This window comes from Pristiophorus japonicus, unplaced genomic scaffold (assembly GCF_044704955.1).
Source record: "Pristiophorus japonicus isolate sPriJap1 unplaced genomic scaffold, sPriJap1.hap1 HAP1_SCAFFOLD_71, whole genome shotgun sequence".
NCBI classification, from domain to species: Eukaryota; Metazoa; Chordata; class Chondrichthyes; family Pristiophoridae; genus Pristiophorus; species Pristiophorus japonicus.
Window position 1 is genome coordinate 811370 of NW_027254624.1, and position 20858 is coordinate 832227.

Consider the following 20858-nt stretch of genomic DNA (forward strand, 5'->3'; position numbering starts at 1 on the left):
TCCCCAGTACCAGTGTATATCTGAGTCAATGGGACACTCTCTGACATTTCTCCCCAGTCTATTTCCAGTACCAGTGTGTATCTGAGTCAATGGGACTCTCTGACATTTCTACCCAGTCTATCCCCAGTACCAGTGTGTATCTGAGTCAATGGGACTCTCTCTCACCTTTCAATCCAGTCTATCCCCAGGACCAGTGTTTATCTGAGTCAATGGGACTCTCTCTCACCTTTCTCCCCAGACTCCCAGAACCGGTGTTTATCTGAGTCAATGGGACTCTCTGACCTTTCTCCCCAGTCTATCCCCAGGACCAGTGTGTATCTGAGTCAATGGGAGTCTCTCCGATCTTTCTCCCCACACCCCCAGGACCAGTGTTTATCTGAGTCAATGGGACTCTCTGACCTTTCTCCCCAGTCTATCCCCAGGAACAGTGTGTATCTGAGTCAATGGGACTCTCTCTGACCTTTGTCCCCAGTCTATCCTCAGGACCAGTGTGTATCTGAGTCAATGGGACACTTTCTGACCTTTCTCCCAAGTCTATCCCCAGGACCAGTGTGTATCTGAGTCAATGGGACTCTCTCTGAACTTTCTCCGCAGACCCCGAGGACCAGTGTGTATCTGAGTTAATATGACATTCTCTGACCTTTCTCCCCAGTCTATCCCCAGGACCAGTGTGTATCTGAGTCAATGGGACTCTCTGACCTTTCTCCCCCGTTTATCCCCAGGACCAGTGTGTATCTGAGTCAATGGGACACTCTCTGACCTTTCTCCCCAGTCTATCCCCAGGACCAGTGTGCACCTGAGTCAATGGGACTCCCTCTGACATTTCTCCCCAGTCTATCCCCAGGACCAGTGTGTACCTGAGTCAATGGGACTCTCTCTGACCTTTCTCCCCAGTCTTTCCCCAGGACCAGTGTGTATCTGAGTCAATGGGACACTCTCTGACATTTCTCCCCTGTCTATCCCCAGGACCAGTGTTTATCTGAGTCAATGGGACTCTCTCTGACCTTTCTCCCCACTCTGTCCCCAGGACCATTGTTTATCTGAGTCAATGGGACTCCCTCTGACCTTTCTCCCCATTCTATCCCCAGGACCAGTGTGTATCTGAGTCAATGGGACACTCTCTGACATTTCTCCCCTGTCTATCCCCAGGACCAGTGTTTATCTGAGTCAATGGGACTCTCTCTGACCTTTCTCCCCACTCTGTCCCCAGGACCATTGTTTATCTGAGTCAATGGGACTCCCTCTGACCTTTCTCCCCATTCTATCCCCAGGACCAGTGTGTATCTGAGTCAATGGGACTCTTTCTGACATTTCACCCCAGTCCATCCCCAGGACCAGGGTGTATCTGAGTCAATGGGACACTCTCTGACCTTTCTCCCCAGTCTATCCCCAGGACCAGTGTTGATCTGAGTCAATGGGACTCTCTCTGACCTTTCTCCCCAGTCTACCCCCAGGACCAGTGTGTATCTGAGTCAATGGGACTCTCTCTGACATTTCTCCCCAGTCTATCCCCAGTAACAGTGTGTATCTGAGTCAATGGGACTCTCTCTCACCTTTCTCCCCAGTCTATCCCCAGGACCAGTGTTTATCTGAGTCAATGGGACTCTCTCTCACCTTTCTCCCCAGACTCCCAGGACCAGTGTTTATCTTAGTCAATGGGACTCTCTGACCTTTCTCCCCAGTCTATCCCCAGGACCAGAGTGCATCTGAGTCAATGGGACTCTCTCTGACAGTTCTCCCCAGTCTATCCCCAGGACCAGTGTGTATCTGAGTCAATGGGACTCTCTCTGACATTTCTCCCCAGTCTATCCCCAGGACCAGTGTTTATCTGAGTCAATGGTACTCTCTGACCTTTCTCCCCAGTCTATCGCCAGGACCAGTGTGTATCTGAGTCAATGGGACACTCTCTGACCTTTCTCCCCAGTCTATCCCCAGGACCAGTGTGTATCTGAGTCAATGGGACTCTCTGAACTTTCTCCCCAGTCTATCCCCAGGAACAGTGTGCATCTGAATCAATGGGTCACTCTCTGACCTTTCTCCCCAGTCTATCCCCAGGACCAGTGTTTATCTGAGTCAATGGTACTCTCTGACCTTTCTCCCCAGTCTACCCCCAGGACCAGTGTGTATCTGAGTCAATGGGACTCTCTCTGACCTTTCTCCGCAGTCTATCCCCAGGACCAGTGTTTATCTGAGTCAATGGGACTCTCTCTGACCTTTCTCCCCAGTCTATCCCCAGGACCAGTGTTTATCTGAGTCAATGGGACACTCTCTGACCTTTCTCCCCAGTCTATCCCCAGGACCAGTGTTCATCTGAGTCAATGGGACACTCTGACCTTTCTCCCCAGTCTATCCGCAGGACCAGTGTGTATCTGAGTCAATGGGACACTCTGACCTTTCTCCCCAGTCTACACCCAGGACCAGTGTTTATCTGAGTCAATGGGACTCTCTCTGACATTTCTCCCCAGTCTATCCCCAGGGCCAGTGTGTATCTGAGTCAAAGGGACTCTCTCTGACCTTTCTCCCCAGTCTATCCCCAGGACCAGTGTGTATCTGAGTCAATGGGACACTCTCTGACCTTTCTCCCCATTCGATCCCCAGGACCAGTGTGTATCCGAGTCAATGGGAGACTCTCTGACCTTTCTCCCCAGTCTATCCCCAGGACCAGTGTGTATCTGAGTCAATGGGATTCTCTCTGAACTTTCTCCCCAGTCTATCCCCAGGACCAGTGTGTATCTGAGTCAATGGGACTCTCTGACATTTCTCCACAGTCTATCCCCAGGACCAGTGTGTATCTGAGTCAATGGGACTCTCTGACCTTTCTCCCCAGTCTATCCCCAGGACCAGTGTGTATCTGAGTCAATGGGACTCTCTCTGACTTTGCTCCCCAGTCTATCTCCTGGACCAGTTTGTATCTGAGTCAATGGGGCTCTCTCTGACCTTTCTCCCCATTCTATCCCCAGGACCAGTGTGTATCTGAGTCAATGGGACTCTCTCTGACCTTTCTCCCAAATCCCCCAGGACCAGTGTTTATCTGAGTCAATGGGACTCTCTCTGATCTTTCTCCCCAGTCTATCCCCAGGACCAGTGTGTTTCTGAGTCAATGGGACACTCTCTGACCTTTCTCCCCAGTCTATCCCCAGGACCAGTGTGTATCTGAGTCAATGGGACACTCTCTGACCATTCTCCCCAGTCTATACCCAGGACCAGTGTTTATCTGAGTCAATGGGACACTCGCTGAACTTTCTCCCCAGTCTATCCCCAGGACCAGTGTGTATCTGAGTCAATAGAACACTCTCTGACCTTTCTCCCCAGTCTGTCCCCAGGACCAGTGTTTATCTGAGTCAGTGGGACGCTCTCTGATATTTCTCCCCAGTCTAACCCCAGGACCAGTGTGTATCTGAGTCTATGGGACTCTCTATGACCTTTCTCCCCAGTCTATCCCCAGGACCAGTGTTTATCTGAGTCAATGGGACTCTCTCTGACCTTTCTCCCCAATCTATGCCCAGGACCAGTGTGTATCTGAGTCAATGGGACTCTCTCTGAACTTTCTCCCCAGTCTACACCCAGGACCAGTGTTTATCTGAGTCAATGGGACGCTCTCTGACCTTTCTCCCCAGTCTATCCGCAGGACCAGTGTGTATCTGAGTCAATGGGACTCGCTGACCTTTCTCCCCAGTCTACCCCCAGGACCAGTGTTTATCTGAGTCAATGGGACTCTCTCTGACCTTTCTCCCCAGTCTATCCCCAGGACCAGTTTGTATCTGAGTCAATGGGACTCTCTCTGGCCTTTCTCCCCCGTCTATCCCCAGGACCAGTGTTTATCTGTGTCAATGGGACTCTCTCTCACCTTTCTCCCCAGACCCCCAGGACCAGTGTTTATCTGAGTCAATGGGACTCTCTGACCTTTCTCCCCAGTCTATCCCCAGGACCAGTGTGTATCTGAGTCAATGGGACTCTCTCCGATCTTTCTCCCCACACCCCCAGGACCAGTGTTTTTCTGAGTCAATGGGACTCTCTGACTTTTTTCTGCCCAGTCTATCCCCAGGACCAGTGTGTATCTGAGTCAATGGGACTCTCTCTGACCTTTTTCCCCAGTCTATTCTCAGGACCAGTGTGTATCAGAGTCAATTGGACACTCTCTGACCTTTCTCCCCAGTCTATCCCCAGGACCAGTGTGTATCTGAGTCAATGGGACACTCTCTGACCTTTCTCTCAAGTCTATCCCCAGGACCAGTGTGTATCTGAGTCAATGGGACTCTCTCTGACATTTCTCCCCAGTCTATCCCAAGGCCCAGTTTGCATCTGAGTCAATAGGACTCTTTCTGACCTTTCTCCCCAGACCCCCAGGACCAGTATTTATCTGAGTCAATGGGACTCTCTCTGAAACTTTCTCACCAGACCCCGAGGACCAGTGTGTATCTGAGTCAATATGAAACTCTCTGACCTTTCTCCCCAGTCTATCCCCAGGACCAGTGTGTATCTGAGTCAATGGGACACTCTGAACTTTCTCCCCAGTTTATCCCCAGGACCAGTGTGTATCTGAGTCAATGGGACACTCTCTGACCTTTCTCCCCAGTCTATCCCCAGGACCAGTGTGTACCTGAGTCAATGGGACTCTCTCTGACATTTCTCCCCAGTTTATCCCCAGGCCACTGTGTATCTTAGTCAAAGGGACTCTTTCTGACATTTCACCCCAGTCCATCCCCAGGACCAGGGTGTATCTGAGTCAATGGGACTCTCTCTGACCTTTCTCCCCAGTCTATCCCCAGGACCAGTGTGTATCTGAGTCAATGGGACTCTCTCTGACCTTTCTCCCCAGTCTATCCCCAGGACCAGTGTGTATCTGAGTCAATGGGACACTCTCTGACCTTTCTCCACAGTCCCCCAGTACCAGTGTGTATCTGAGTCAATGGGACTCTCTGACCTTTCTCCTCAGTCTATCCCCTGGGCCAGTGTGTATCTGAGTCAATGGGACACTCTCTGACCTTTCTCCCCAGTCTATCCCCAGGACCAGTGAGTATCTGAGTCAATGGGACTCTCTGACCTTTCTCCCCAGTCTATCCCCAGGACCAGTGTGCATCTGAATCAATGGGACACTCTCTGACCTTTCTCCCCAGTCTATCCCCAGGACCAGTGTTTATCTGAGTCAATGGTACTCTCTGACCTTTCTCCCCAGTCCCCCAGTACCAGTGTGTATCTGAGTCAATGGGACTCTCTGACCTTTCTCCCCAGTCTATCCCCAGGACCAGTGTGCATCTGAATCAATGGGACACTCTCTGACCTTTCTTTCCAGTCTATCCCCAGGACCAGTGTTTATATGAGTCAATGGTACTCTCTGACCTTTCTCCCCAGTCTATCCCCAGGACCAGTGTGTATCTGAGTCAATGGGACTCTCTCAGATCTTGCTCCCCAGTCTATCCCCAGGACCAGTGTTGATCTGAGTCAAGGGATTCTCTCTGACCTTTCTCCCAAGTCGATCCCCACAACCAGTGTGTACCTGAGTCAATGGGACGCTCTCTGACCTTTCTCCCCAGTCGATCCCCAGGACCAGTGTGTATCTGAGTCAATGGGACACTCTCTGACCTTTCTCCACAGTCCCCCAGTACCAGTGTGTATCTGAGTCAATGGGACTCTCTGACCTTTCTCCTCAGTCTATCCCCTGGGCCAGTGTGTATCTGAGTCAATGGGACACTCTCTGACCTTTCTCCCCAGTCTATCCCCAGGACCAGTGTGTATCTGAGTCAATGGGACTCTCTGACCTTTCTCCCCAGTCTATCCCCAGGACCAGTGTGCATCTGAATCAATGGGACACTCTCTGACCTTTCTCCCCAGTCTATCCCCAGGACCAGTGTTTATCTGAGTCAATGGTACTCTCTGACCTTTCTCCCCAGTCCCCCAGTACCAGTGTGTATCTGAGTCAATGGGACTCTCTGACCTTTCTCCCCAGTCTATCCCCAGGACCAGTGTGCATCTGAATCAATGCACACTCTCTGACCTTTCTCCCCAGTCTATCCCCAGGACCAGTGTTTATATGAGTCAATGGTACTCTCTGACCTTTCTCCCCAGTCTATCCCCAGGACCAGTGTGTATCTGAGTCAATGGGACTCTCTCAGATCTTGCTCCCCAGTCTATCCCCAGGACCAGTGTTGATCTGAGTCAAGGGATTCTCTCTGACCTTTCTCCCAAGTCGATCCCCACGACCAGTGTGTACCTGAGTCAATGGGACTCTCTCTACCTTTCTCCCCAGTCGATCCCCAGGACCAGTGTGTATCTGAGTCAATGGGACACTCTCTGACCTTTCTCCCCAGTCTATGCCCAGGACCAATGTTTATCTGAGTCAATGGGACTCTCTCTGACCATTCTCCCCAGTCCATCCCCAGGACCAGTGTTTATCTGAGTCAATGGGTCTCTCTCTGACCTTTCTCCCCAGTCCCCCAGGACCAGTGTGTATCTGAGTCAATGGGACTCTCTCTGATCTTTCCTCTCAGTCCATCCCCAGGACCAGTGTTTATCTGAGTCAATGGGACTCTCTCTGACCTTTCTCCCCAGTCTATCCCCAGGACCAGTGTGTATCTGAGTCAATTGAACACTCTCTGACCTTTCTCCCCAGTCTATCCCCAGGACCAGTGTGTATCTGAGTCAATGGGACACTCTCTGACCTTTCTACCCAGTCTATCCCCAGGACCAGTGTGTATCTGAGTCAATGGGACACTCTCTGAACTTTCTCCCCAGACCCCCAGGACCAGTGTTTATCTGAGTCAATGGGACTCTCTGACCTTTCTCCCCAGTCTATCCCCAGGTCCAGTGTGTATCTGAGTCAATGGGACACTCTCCGATCTTTCTCCCCAGTCTATCCCCAGGACCAGTGTTTATCTGAGTCAATGGGACTCTCTCTGACCTTTTTCCCCAGTCTATTCTCAGGACCAGTGTGTATCTGATTCAATGGGACACTCTCTGACCTTTCTCCCCAGTCTATCCCCAGGACCAGTGTGTATCTGAGTCAATGGGACTCTCTCTGACATTTCTCCCCAGTCTATCCCAAGGCCCAGTGTGTATCTGAGTCAATAGGACTCCCTCTGACCTTTCTCCCCAGACCCCCAGGACCAGTATTTATTTGAGTCAATGGGACTCTCTCTGACAGTTCTCCCCAGACCCCGAGGACCAGTGTGTATCTGAGTCAATATGACACTCTCTGACCTTCTCCCCAGTCTATCCCCAGGACCAGTGTGTATCTGAGTCAATGGGACACTCTCTGACCTTTCTCCCCAGTCTATCCCCAGGACCAGTGTGTACCTGAGTCAATGGGACTCTCTCTGACCTTTCACCCCAGTCCATCCCCAGGACCAGGGTGTATCAGAGTCAATGGGACACTCTCTGACCTTTCTCCCCAGTCTATCCCCAGGACCAGTGTTTATCTGAGTCAATGGGACTCTCTCTGACCTTTCTCCCCAGTCTATCCCCAGGACCAGTGTGTATCTGAGTCAATGGGACTCTCTCTGACCTTTCTCCCCAGTCTATCCCCAGGAACAGTGTGTATCTGAGTCAATGGGACACTCTCTGACCTTTCTCCCCAGTCTATCCCCAGGACCAGTGTGTACCTGAGTCAATGGGACTCTCTCTGACCTTTCACCCCAGTCCATCCCCAGGACCAGGGTGTATCAGAGTCAATGGGACACTCTCTGACCTTTCTCCCCAGTCTATCCCCAGGACCAGTGTTTATCTGAGTCAATGGGACTCTCTCTGACCTTTCTCCCCAGTCTATCCCCAGGACCAGTGTGTACCTGAGTCAATGGGACTCTCTCTGACCTTTCACCCCAGTCCATCCCCAGGACCAGGGTGTATCAGAGTCAATGGGACACTCTCTGACCTTTCTCCCCAGTCTATCCCCAGGACCAGTGTTTATCTGAGTCAATGGGACTCTCTCTGACCTTTCTCCCCAGTCTATCCCCAGGACCAGTGTGCATCTGAATCAATGGGACACTCTCTGACCTTTCTCCCCAGTCTATCCCCAGGACCAGTGTTTATCTGAGTCAATGGGACTCTCTCAGATCTTGCTCCCCAGTCTATCCCCAGGACCAGTGTTGATCTGAGTCAAGGGATTCTCTCTGACCTTTCTCCCAAGTCGATCCCCAGGACCAGTGTGTATCTGAGTCAATGGGACACTCTCTGACCTTTCTCCCCAGTCTATCCCCAGGACCAATGTTTATCTGAGTCAATGGGACTCTCTCTGACCATTCTCCCCAGTCCATCCCCAGGACCAGTGTTTATCTGAGTCAATGGGTCTCTCTCTGACCTTTCTCCCCAGTCCCCCAGGACCAGTGTGTATCTGAGTCAATGGGACTCTCTCTGATCTTTCCTCTCAGTCCATCCCCAGGACCAGTGTTTATCTGAGTCAATGGGACTCTCTCTGACCTTTCTCCCCAGTCTATCCCCAGGACCAGTGTGTATCTGAGTCAATTGAACACTCTCTGACCTTTCTCCCCAGTCTATCCCCAGGACCAGTGTGTATCTGAGTCAATGGGACACTCTCTGACCTTTCTCCCCAGTCTATCCCCAGGACCAGTGTGTATCTGAGTCAATGGGACACTCTCTGAACTTTCTCCCCAGACCCCCAGGACCAGTGTTTATCTGAGTCAATGGGACTCTCTGACCTTTCTCCCCAGTCTATCCCCAGGTCCAGTGTGTATCTGAGTCAATGGGACACTCTCCGATCTTTCTCCCCACACCCCCAGGACCAGTGTTTATCTGAGTCAATGGGACTCTGTGACCTTTCTCCCCAGTCTATCCCCAGGACCAGTGTGTATCTGAGTCAATGGGACTCTCTCTGACCTTTTTCCCCAGTCTATTCTCAGGACCAGTGTGTATCTGATTCAATGGGACACTCTCTGACCTTTCTCCCAAGTCTATCCCCAGGACCAGTGTGTATCTGAGTCAATGGGAATCTCTCTGACATTTCTCCCCAGTCTATCCCAAGGCCCAGTGTGTATCTGAGTCAATAGGACTCCCTCTGACCTTTCTCCCCAGACCCCCAGGACCAGTATTTATTTGAGTCAATGGGACTCTCTCTGACAGTTCTCCCCAGACCCCGAGGACCAGTGTGTATCTGAGTCAATATGACACTCTCTGACCTTCTCCCCAGTCTATCCCCAGGACCAGTGTGTATCTGAGTCAATGGGACACTCTCTGACCTTTCTCCCCAGTTTATCCCCAGGACCAGTGTGTATCTGAGTCAATGGGACACTCTCTGACCTTTCTCCCCAGTCTATCCCCAGGACCAGTGTGTACCTGAGTCAATGGGACTCTCTCTGACCTTTCACCCCAGTCCATCCCCAGGACCAGGGTGTATCAGAGTCAATGGGACACTCTCTGACCTTTCTCCCCAGTCTATCCCCAGGACCAGTGTTTATCTGAGTCAATGGGACTCTCTCTGACCTTTCTCCCCAGTCTATCCCCAGGACCAGTGTGTATCTGAGTCAATGGGACTCTCTCTGACCTTTCTCCCCAGTCTATCCCCAGGAACAGTGTGTATCTGAGTCAATGGGACACTCTCTGACCTTTCTCCCCAGTCCCCCATTACCAGTGTGTATCTGAGTCAATTGGACTCTCTGACCTTTCTCCCCAGTCTATCCACAGGACCAGTGTGTATCTGAGTCAATGGGACACTCTCTGACCTTTCTCCCCAGTCTATCCCCAGGACCAGTGTGTATCGGATTCAATGGGACTCTCTGACCTTTCTCCCCAGTCTATCCCCAGGACCAGTGTGCATCTGAATCAATGGGACACTCTCTGACCTTTCTCCCCAGTCTATCCCCAGGACCAGTGTTTATCTGAGTCAATGGTACTCTCTGACCTTTCTCCCCAGTCTATCCCCAGGACCAGTGTGTATCTGAGTCAATGGGACACTCTCTGACCTTTCTCCCCAGTCTATCCCCAGGACCAGTGTGTATCTGAGTCAATGGGACTCTCTGACCTTTCTCCCCAGTCCATCCCCAGGACCAGTGTTTATCTGAGTCAATGGGTCTCTCTCTGACCTTTCTCCCCAGTCCCCCAGGACCAGTGTGTATCTGAGTCAATGGGACTCTCTCTGATCTTTCCTCTCAGTCCATCCCCAGGACCAGTGTTTATCTGAGTCAATGGGATTCTCTCTGACCTTTCTCCCCAGTCTATCCCCAGGACCAGTGTGTATCTGAGTCAATTGAACACTCTCTGACCTTTCTCCCCAGTCTATCCCCAGGACCAGTGTGTATCTGAGTCAATGGGACACTCTCTGACCTTTCTCCCCAGTCTATCCCCAGGACCAGTGTGTATCTGAGTCAATGGGACACTCTCTGAACTTTCTCCCCAGACCCCCAGGACCAGTGTTTATCTGAGTCAATGGGACTCTCTGACCTTTCTCCCCAGTCTATCCCCAGGTCCAGTGTGTATCTGAGTCAATGGGACACTCTCCGATCTTTCTCCCCACACCCCCAGGACCAGTGTTTATCTGAGTCAATGGGACTCTGTGACCTTTCTCCCCAGTCTATCCCCAGGACCAGTGTGTATCTGAGTCAATGGGACTCTCTCTGACCTTTTTCCCCAGTCTATTCTCAGGACCAGTGTGTATCTGATTCAATGGGACACTCTCTGACCTTTCTCCCCAGTCTATCCCCAGGACCAGTGTGTATCTGAGTCAATGGGACTCTCTCTGACATTTCTCCCCAGTCTATCCCAAGGCCCAGTGTGTATCTGAGTCAATAGGACTCCCTCTGACCTTTCTCCCCAGACCCCCAGGACCAGTATTTATTTGAGTCAATGGGACTCTCTCTGACAGTTCTCCCCAGACGCCGAGGACCAGTGTGTATCTGAGTCAATATGACACTCTCTGACCTTCTCCCCAGTCTATCCCCAGGACCAGTGTGTATCTGAGTCAATGGGACACTCTCTGACCTTTCTCCCCAGTTTATCCCCAGGACCAGTGTGTATCTGAGTCAATGGGACACTCTCTGACCTTTCTCCCCAGTCTATCCCCAGGACCAGTGTGTACCTGAGTCAATGGGACTCTCTCTGACCTTTCTCCCCAGTCTTTCCCCAGGACCAGTGTGCATCTGAGTCAATGGGACACTCTCTGACATTTCTCCCCAGTCTATCCCCAGGACCCGTGTTTTCTGAGTGAATGTAACTCTCTCTGACCTTTCTCCCCAGTCTATCCCCAGGACCATTGTTTATCTGAGTCAATGGGACTCCCTCTGTCCTTTCTCCCCATTCTATTCCCAGGACCAGTGTGTATCTGAGTCAATGGGACTCTTTCTGACATTTCACCCCAGTCCATCCCCAGGACCAGGGTGTATCAGAGTCAATGGGACACTCTCTGACCTTTCTCCCCAGTCTATCCCCAGGACCAGTGTTTATCTGAGTCAATGGGACTCTCTCTGACCTTTCTCCCCAGTCTATCCCCAGAACCAGTGTGTATCTGAGTCAATGGGACTCTCTCTGACCTTTCTCCCCAGTCTATCCCCAGGAACAGTGTGTATCTGAGTCAATGGGACACTCTCTGACCTTTCTCCCCAGACCCCCAGGACCAGTATTTATTTGAGTCAATGGGACTCTCTCTGACAGTTCTCCCCAGACCCCGAGGACCAGTGTGTATCTGAGTCAATATGACACTCTCTGACCTTCTCCCCAGTCTATCCCCAGGACCAGTGTGTATCTGAGTCAATGGGACACTCTCTGACCTTTCTCCCCAGTTTATCCCCAGGACCAGTGTGTATCTGAGTCAATGGGACACTCTCTGACCTTTCTCCCCAGTCTATCCCCAGGACCAGTGTGTACCTGAGTCAATGGGACTCTCTCTGACCTTTCACCCCAGTCCATCCCCAGGACCAGGGTGTATCAGAGTCAATGGGACACTCTCTGACCTTTCTCCCCAGTCTATCCCCAGGACCAGTGTTTATCTGAGTCAATGGGACTCTCTCTGACCTTTCTCCCCAGTCTATCCCCAGGACCAGTGTGTATCTGAGTCAATGGGACTCTCTCTGACCTTTCTCCCCAGTCTATCCCCAGGAACAGTGTGTATCTGAGTCAATGGGACACTCTCTGACCTTTCTCCCCAGTCCCCCATTACCAGTGTGTATCTGAGTCAATTGGACTCTCTGACCTTTCTCCCCAGTCTATCCACAGGACCAGTGTGTATCTGAGTCAATGGGACACTCTCTGACCTTTCTCCCCAGTCTATCCCCAGGACCAGTGTGTATCTGAGTCAATGGGACTCTCTGACCTTTCTCCCCAGTCTATCCCCAGGACCAGTGTGCATCTGAATCAATGGGAAACTCTCTGACCTTTCTCCCCAGTCTATCCCCAGGACCAGTGTTTATCTGAGTCAATGGTACTCTCTGACCTTTCTTCCCAGTCTATCCCCAGGACCAGTGTGTATCTGAGTCAATGGGACACTCTCTGACCTTTCTCCCCAGTCTATCCCCAGGACCAGTGTGTATCTGAGTCAATGGGACTCTCTGACCTTTCTCCCCAGTCCATCCCCAGGACCAGTGTTTATCTGAGTCAATGGGTCTCTCTCTGACCTTTCTCCCCAGTCCCCCAGGACCAGTGTGTATCTGAGTCAATGGGACTCTCTCTGATCTTTCCTCTCAGTCCATCCCCAGGACCAGTGTTTATCTGAGTCAATGGGATTCTCTCTGACCTTTCTCCCCAGTCTATCCCCAGGACCAGTGTGTATCTGAGTCAATTGAACACTCTCTGACCTTTCTCCCCAGTCTATCCCCAGGACCAGTGTGTATCTGAGTCAATGGGACACTCTCTGACCTTTCTCCCCAGTCTATCCCCAGGACCAGTGTGTATCTGAGTCAATGGGACACTCTCTGAACTTTCTCCCCAGACCCCCAGGACCAGTGTTTATCTGAGTCAATGGGACTCTCTGACCTTTCTCCCCAGTCTATCCCCAGGTCCAGTGTGTATCTGAGTCAATGGGACACTCTCCGATCTTTCTCCCCACACCCCCAGGACCAGTGTTTATCTGAGTCAATGGGACTCTGTGACCTTTCTCCCCAGTCTATCCCCAGGACCAGTGTGTATCTGAGTCAATGGGACTCTCTCTGACCTTTTTCCCCAGTCTATTCTCAGGACCAGTGTGTATCTGATTCAATGGGACACTCTCTGACCTTTCTCCCCAGTCTATCCCCAGGACCAGTGTGTATCTGAGTCAATGGGACTCTCTCTGACATTTCTCCCCAGTCTATCCCAAGGCCCAGTGTGTATCTGAGTCAATAGGACTCCCTCTGACCTTTCTCCCCAGACCCCCAGGACCAGTATTTATTTGAGTCAATGGGACTCTCTCTGACAGTTCTCCCCAGACCCCGAGGACCAGTGTGTATCTGAGTCAATATGACACTCTCTGACCTTCTCCCCAGTCTATCCCCAGGACCAGTGTGTATCTGAGTCAATGGGACACTCTCTGACCTTTCTCCCCAGTTTATCCCCAGGACCAGTGTGTATCTGAGTCAATGGGACACTCTCTGACCTTTCTCCCCAGTCTATCCCCAGGACCAGTGTGCACCTGAGTCAATGGGACTCTCTCTGACCTTTCTCCCCAGTCTTTCCCCAGGACCAGTGTGCATCTGAGTCAATGGGACACTCTCTGACATTTCTCCCCAGTCTATCCCCAGGACCCGTGTTTTCTGAGTGAATGTAACTCTCTCTGACCTTTCTCCCCAGTCTATCCCCAGGACCATTGTTTATCTGAGTCAATGGGACTCCCTCTGTCCTTTCTCCCCATTCTATTCCCAGGACCAGTGTGTATCTGAATCAATGGGACTCTTTCTGACATTTCACCCTAGTCCATCTCCAGGACCAGGGTGTATCAGAGTCAATGGGACACTCTCTGACCTTTCTCCCCAGTCTATCCCCAGGACCAGTGTTTATCTGAGTCAATGGGACTCTCTCTGACCTTTCTCCCCAGTCTATCCCCAGGACCAGTGTGTATCTGAGTCAATGGGACTCTCTCTGACCTTTCTCCCCAGTCTATCCCCAGGAACAGTGTGTATCTGAGTCAATGGGACACTCTCTGAACTTTCTCCCCAGTCCCCCATTACCAGTGTGTATCTGAGTCAATTGGACTCTCTGACCTTTCTCCCCAGTCTATCCCCAGGACCAGTGTGTATCTGAGTCAATGGGACACTCTCTGACCTTTCTCCCCAGTCTATCCCCAGGACCAGTGTGTATCTGAGTCAATGGGACTCTCTGACCTTTCTCCCCAGTCTATCCCCAGGACCAGTGTGCATCTGAATCAATGGGACACTCTCTGACCTTTCTCCCCAGTCTATCCCCAGGACCAGTGTTTATCTGAGTCAATGGTACTCTCTGACCTTTCTCCCCAGTCTATCCCCAGGACCAGTGTGTATCTGAGTCAATGGGACACTCTCTGACCTTTCTCCCCAGTCTATCCCCAGGACCAGTGTGTATCTTAGTCAATGGGACTCTCTGACCTTTCTCCCCAGTCTATCCCCAGGACCAGTGTGCATCTGAATCAATGGGACACTCTCTGACCTTTCTCCCCAGTCTATCCCCAGGACCAGTGTGTATCTGAGTCAATGGGAATCTCTCTGACATTTCTCCCCAGTCTATCCCAAGGCCCAGTGTGTATCTGAGTCAATAGGACTCCCTCTGACCTTTCTCCCCAGACCCCCAGGACCAGTATTTATTTGAGTCAATGGGACTCTCTCTGACAGTTCTCCCCAGACCCCGAGGACCAGTGTGTATCTGAGTCAATATGACACTCTCTGACCTTCTCCCCAGTCTATCCCCAGGACCAGTGTGTATCTGAGTCAATGGGACACTCTCTGACCTTTCTCCCCAGTTTATCCCCAGGACCAGTGTGTATCTGAGTCAATGGGACACTCTCTGACCTTTCTCCCCAGTCTATCCCCAGGACCAGTGTGTACCTGAGTCAATGGGACTCTCTCTGACCTTTCACCCCAGTCCATCCCCAGGACCAGGGTGTATCAGAGTCAATGGGACACTCTCTGACCTTTCTCCCCAGTCTATCCCCAGGACCAGTGTTTATCTGAGTCAATGGGACTCTCTCTGACCTTTCTCCCCAGTCTATCCCCAGGACCAGTGTGTATCTGAGTCAATGGGACTCTCTCTGACCTTTCTCCCCAGTCTATCCCCAGGAACAGTGTGTATCTGAGTCAATGGGACACTCTCTGACCTTTCTCCCCAGTCCCCCATTACCAGTGTGTATCTGAGTCAATTGGACTCTCTGACCTTTCTCCCCAGTCTATCCACAGGACCAGTGTGTATCTGAGTCAATGGGACACTCTCTGACCTTTCTCCCCAGTCTATCCCCAGGACCAGTGTGTATCGGATTCAATGGGACTCTCTGACCTTTCTCCCCAGTCTATCCCCAGGACCAGTGTGCATCTGAATCAATGGGACACTCTCTGACCTTTCTCCCCAGTCTATCCCCAGGACCAGTGTTTATCTGAGTCAATGGTACTCTCTGACCTTTCTCCCCAGTCTATCCCCAGGACCAGTGTGTATCTGAGTCAATGGGACACTCTCTGACCTTTCTCCCCAGTCTATCCCCAGGACCAGTGTGTATCTGAGTCAATGGGACTCTCTGACCTTTCTCCCCAGTCCATCCCCAGGACCAGTGTTTATCTGAGTCAATGGGTCTCTCTCTGACCTTTCTCCCCAGTCCCCCAGGACCAGTGTGTATCTGAGTCAATGGGACTCTCTCTGATCTTTCCTCTCAGTCCATCCCCAGGACCAGTGTTTATCTGAGTCAATGGGATTCTCTCTGACCTTTCTCCCCAGTCTATCCCCAGGACCAGTGTGTATCTGAGTCAATTGAACACTCTCTGACCTTTCTCCCCAGTCTATCCCCAGGACCAGTGTGTATCTGAGTCAATGGGACACTCTCTGACCTTTCTCCCCAGTCTATCCCCAGGACCAGTGTGTATCTGAGTCAATGGGACACTCTCTGAACTTTCTCCCCAGACCCCCAGGACCAGTGTTTATCTGAGTCAATGGGACTCTCTGACCTTTCTCCCCAGTCTATCCCCAGGTCCAGTGTGTATCTGAGTCAATGGGACACTCTCCGATCTTTCTCCCCACACCCCCAGGACCAGTGTTTATCTGAGTCAATGGGACTCTGTGACCTTTCTCCCCAGTCTATCCCCAGGACCAGTGTGTATCTGAGTCAATGGGACTCTCTCTGACCTTTTTCCCCAGTCTATTCTCAGGACCAGTGTGTATCTGATTCAATGGGACACTCTCTGACCTTTCTCCCCAGTCTATCCCCAGGACCAGTGTGTATCTGAGTCAATGGGACTCTCTCTGACATTTCTCCCCAGTCTATCCCAAGGCCCAGTGTGTATCTGAGTCAATAGGACTCCCTCTGACCTTTCTCCCCAGACCCCCAGGACCAGTATTTATTTGAGTCAATGGGACTCTCTCTGACAGTTCTCCCCAGACGCCGAGGACCAGTGTGTATCTGAGTCAATATGACACTCTCTGACCTTCTCCCCAGTCTATCCCCAGGACCAGTGTGTATCTGAGTCAATGGGACACTCTCTGACCTTTCTCCCCAGTTTATCCCCAGGACCAGTGTGTATCTGAGTCAATGGGACACTCTCTGACCTTTCTCCCCAGTCTATCCCCAGGACCAGTGTGTACCTGAGTCAATGGGACTCTCTCTGACCTTTCTCCCCAGTCTTTCCCCAGGACCAGTGTGCATCTGAGTCAATGGGACACTCTCTGACATTTCTCCCCAGTCTATCCCCAGGACCCGTGTTTTCTGAGTGAATGTAACTCTCTCTGACCTTTCTCCCCAGTCTATCCCCAGGACCATTGTTTATCTGAGTCAATGGGACTCCCTCTGTCCTTTCTCCCCATTCTATTCCCAGGACCAGTGTGTATCTGAGTCAATGGGACTCTTTCTGACATTTCACCCCAGTCCATCCCCAGGACCAGGGTGTATCAGAGTCAATGGGACACTCTCTGACCTTTCTCCCCAGTCTATCCCCAGGACCAGTGTTTATCTGAGTCAATGGGACTCTCTCTGACCTTTCTCCCCAGTCTATCCCCAGAACCAGTGTGTATCTGAGTCAATGGGACTCTCTCTGACCTTTCTCCCCAGTCTATCCCCAGGAACAGTGTGTATCTGAGTCAATGGGACACTCTCTGACCTTTCTCCCCAGACCCCCAGGACCAGTATTTATTTGAGTCAATGGGACTCTCTCTGACAGTTCTCCCCAGACCCCGAGGACCAGTGTGTATCTGAGTCAATATGACACTCTCTGACCTTCTCCCCAGTCTATCCCCAGGACCAGTGTGTATCTGAGTCAATGGGACACTCTCTGACCTTTCTCCCCAGTTTATCCCCAGGACCAGTGTGTATCTGAGTCAATGGGACACTCTCTGACCTTTCTCCCCAGTCTATCCCCAGGACCAGTGTGTACCTGAGTCAATGGGACTCTCTCTGACCTTTCACCCCAGTCCATCCCCAGGACCAGGGTGTATCAGAGTCAATGGGACACTCTCTGACCTTTCTCCCCAGTCTATCCCCAGGACCAGTGTTTATCTGAGTCAATGGGACTCTCTCTGACCTTTCTCCCCAGTCTATCCCCAGGACCAGTGTGTATCTGAGTCAATGGGACTCTCTCTGACCTTTCTCCCCAGTCTATCCCCAGGAACAGTGTGTATCTGAGTCAATGGGACACTCTCTGACCTTTCTCCCCAGTCCCCCATTACCAGTGTGTATCTGAGTCAATTGGACTCTCTGACCTTTCTCCCCAGTCTATCCACAGGACCAGTGTGTATCTGAGTCAATGGGACACTCTCTGACCTTTCTCCCCAGTCTATCCCCAGGACCAGTGTGTATCTGAGTCAATGGGACTCTCTGACCTTTCTCCCCAGTCTATCCCCAGGACCAGTGTGCATCTGAATCAATGGGAAACTCTCTGACCTTTCTCCCCAGTCTATCCCCAGGACCAGTGTTTATCTGAGTCAATGGTACTCTCTGACCTTTCTCCCCAGTCTATCCCCAGGACCAGTGTGTATCTGAGTCAATGGGACACTCTCTGACCTTTCTCCCCAGTCTATCCCCAGGACCAGTGTGTATCTGAGTCAATGGGACTCTCTGACCTTTCTCCCCAGTCCATCCCCAGGACCAGTGTTTATCTGAGTCAATGGGTCTCTCTCTGACCTTTCTCCCCAGTCCCCCAGGACCAGTGTGTATCTGAGTCAATGGGACTCTCTCTGATCTTTCCTCTCAGTCCATCCCCAGGACCAGTGTTTATCTGAGTCAATGGGATTCTCTCTGACCTTTCTCCCCAGTCTATCCCCAGGACCAGTGTGTATCTGAGTCAATTGAACACTCTCTGACCTTTCTCCCCAGTCTATCCCCAGGACCAGTGTGTATCTGAGTCAATGGGACACTCTCTGACCTTTCTCCCCAGTCTATCCCCAGGACCAGTGTGTATCTGAGTCAATGGGACACTCTCTGAACTTTCTCCCCAGACCCCCAGGACCAGTGTTTATCTGAGTCAATGGGACTCTCTGACCTTTCTCCCCAGTCTATCCCCAGGTCCAGTGTGTATCTGAGTCAATGGGACACTCTCCGATCTTTCTCCCCACACCCCCAGGACCAGTGTTTATCTGAGTCAATGGGACTCTGTGACCTTTCTCCCCAGTCTATCCCCAGGACCAGTGTGTATCTGAGTCAATGGGACTCTCTCTGACCTTTTTCCCCAGTCTATTCTCAGGACCAGTGTGTATCTGATTCAATGGGACACTCTCTGACCTTTCTCCCCAGTCTATCCCCAGGACCAGTGTGTATCTGAGTCAATGGGACTCTCTCTGACATTTCTCCCCAGTCTATCCCAAGGCCCAGTGTGTATCTGAGTCAATAGGACTCCCTCTGACCTTTCTCCCCAGACCCCCAGGACCAGTATTTATTTGAGTCAATGGGACTCTCTCTGACAGTTCTCCCCAGACCCCGAGGACCAGTGTGTATCTGAGTCAATATGACACTCTCTGACCTTCTCCCCAGTCTATCCCCAGGACCAGTGTGTATCTGAGTCAATGGGACACTCTCTGACCTTTCTCCCCAGTTTATCCCCAGGACCAGTGTGTATCTGAGTCAATGGGACACTCTCTGACCTTTCTCCCCAGTCTATCCCCAGGACCAGTGTGTACCTGAGTCAATGGGACTCTCTCTGACCTTTCTCCCCAGTCTTTCCCCAGGACCAGTGTGCATCTGAGTCAATGGGACACTCTCTGACATTTCTCCCCAGTCTATCCCCAGGACCCGTGTTTTCTGAGTGAATGTAACTCTCTCTGACCTTTCTCCCCAGTCTATCCCCAGGACCATTGTTTATCTGAGTCAATGGGACTCCCTCTGTCCTTTCTCCCCATTCTATTCCCAGGACCAGTGTGTATCTGAGTCAATGGGACTCTTTCTGACATTTCACCCTAGTCCATCTCCAGGACCAGGGTGTATCAGAGTCAATGGGACACTCTCTGACCTTTCTCCCCAGTCTATCCCCAGGACCAGTGTTTATCTGAGTCAATGGGACTCTCTCTGACCTTTCTCCCCAGTCTATCCCCAGGACCAGTGTGTATCTGAGTCAATGGGACTCTCTCTGACCTTTCTCCCCAGTCTATCCCCAGGAACAGTGTGTATCTGAGTCAATGGGACACTCTCTGAACTTTCTCCCCAGTCCCCCATTACCAGTGTGTATCTGAGTCAATTGGACTCTCTGACCTTTCTCCCCAGTCTATCCCCAGGACCAGTGTGTATCTGAGTCAATGGGACACTCTCTGACCTTTCTCCCCAGTCTATCCCCAGGACCAGTGTGTATCTGAGTCAATGGGACTCTCTGACCTTTCTCCCCAGTCTATCCCCAGGACCAGTGTGCATCTGAATCAATGGGACACTCTCTGACCTTTCTCCCCAGTCTATCCCCAGGACCAGTGTTTATCTGAGTCAATGGTACTCTCTGACCTTTCTCCCCAGTCTATCCCCAGGACCAGTGTGTATCTGAGTCAATGGGACACTCTCTGACCTTTCTCCCCAGTCTATCCCCAGGACCAGTGTGTATCTTAGTCAATGGGACTCTCTGACCTTTCTCCCCAGTCTATCCCCAGGACCAGTGTGCATCTGAATCAATGGGACACTCTCTGACCTTTCTCCCCAGTCTATTCCCAGGACCAGTGTGTATCTGAGTCAATGGGACTCTCTCTGACCTTTCTCCCCAGTCTATCCCCAGGACCAGTGTTTATCTGAGTCAATGGGACTCTCTCTGACCTTTCTCCCCAGTCTATCCCCAGGACCAGTGTTTATCTGAGTCAATGGGACTCTCTCTGACCTTTCTCCACAGTCGATCCCCAGGACCAGTGTGTATCTGAGTCAATGGGACTCTCTCTGACCATTCTCCCCAGTCTATCCCCAGGACCAGTGTGTATCTGAGTCAATGGGACACTCTCTGACCTTTCTCCCCAGTCCCCCAGTACCAGTGTGTATCTGAGTCAATGGGACTCTCTGACATTTCTCCACAGTCTATCCCCTGGACCAGTGTGCATCTGAGTCAATGGTACTCTCTGACCTTTCTCCCCAGTCCCCCAGTACCAGTGTGTATCTGAGTTAATGGGACTCTCTGACCTTTCTCCCCAGTCTATCCCCAGGACCAGTGTGCATCTGAATCAATGGGACACTCTCTGAACTTTCTCCCCAGTCTATCCCCAGGACCAGTGTTTATCTGAGTCAATGGTACTCTCTCTGACCTTTCTCCCCAGTCGATCCCCAGGACCAGTGTGTATCTGAGTCAATGGGAGACTCTCTGACCTTTCTCCCCAGACCCCCA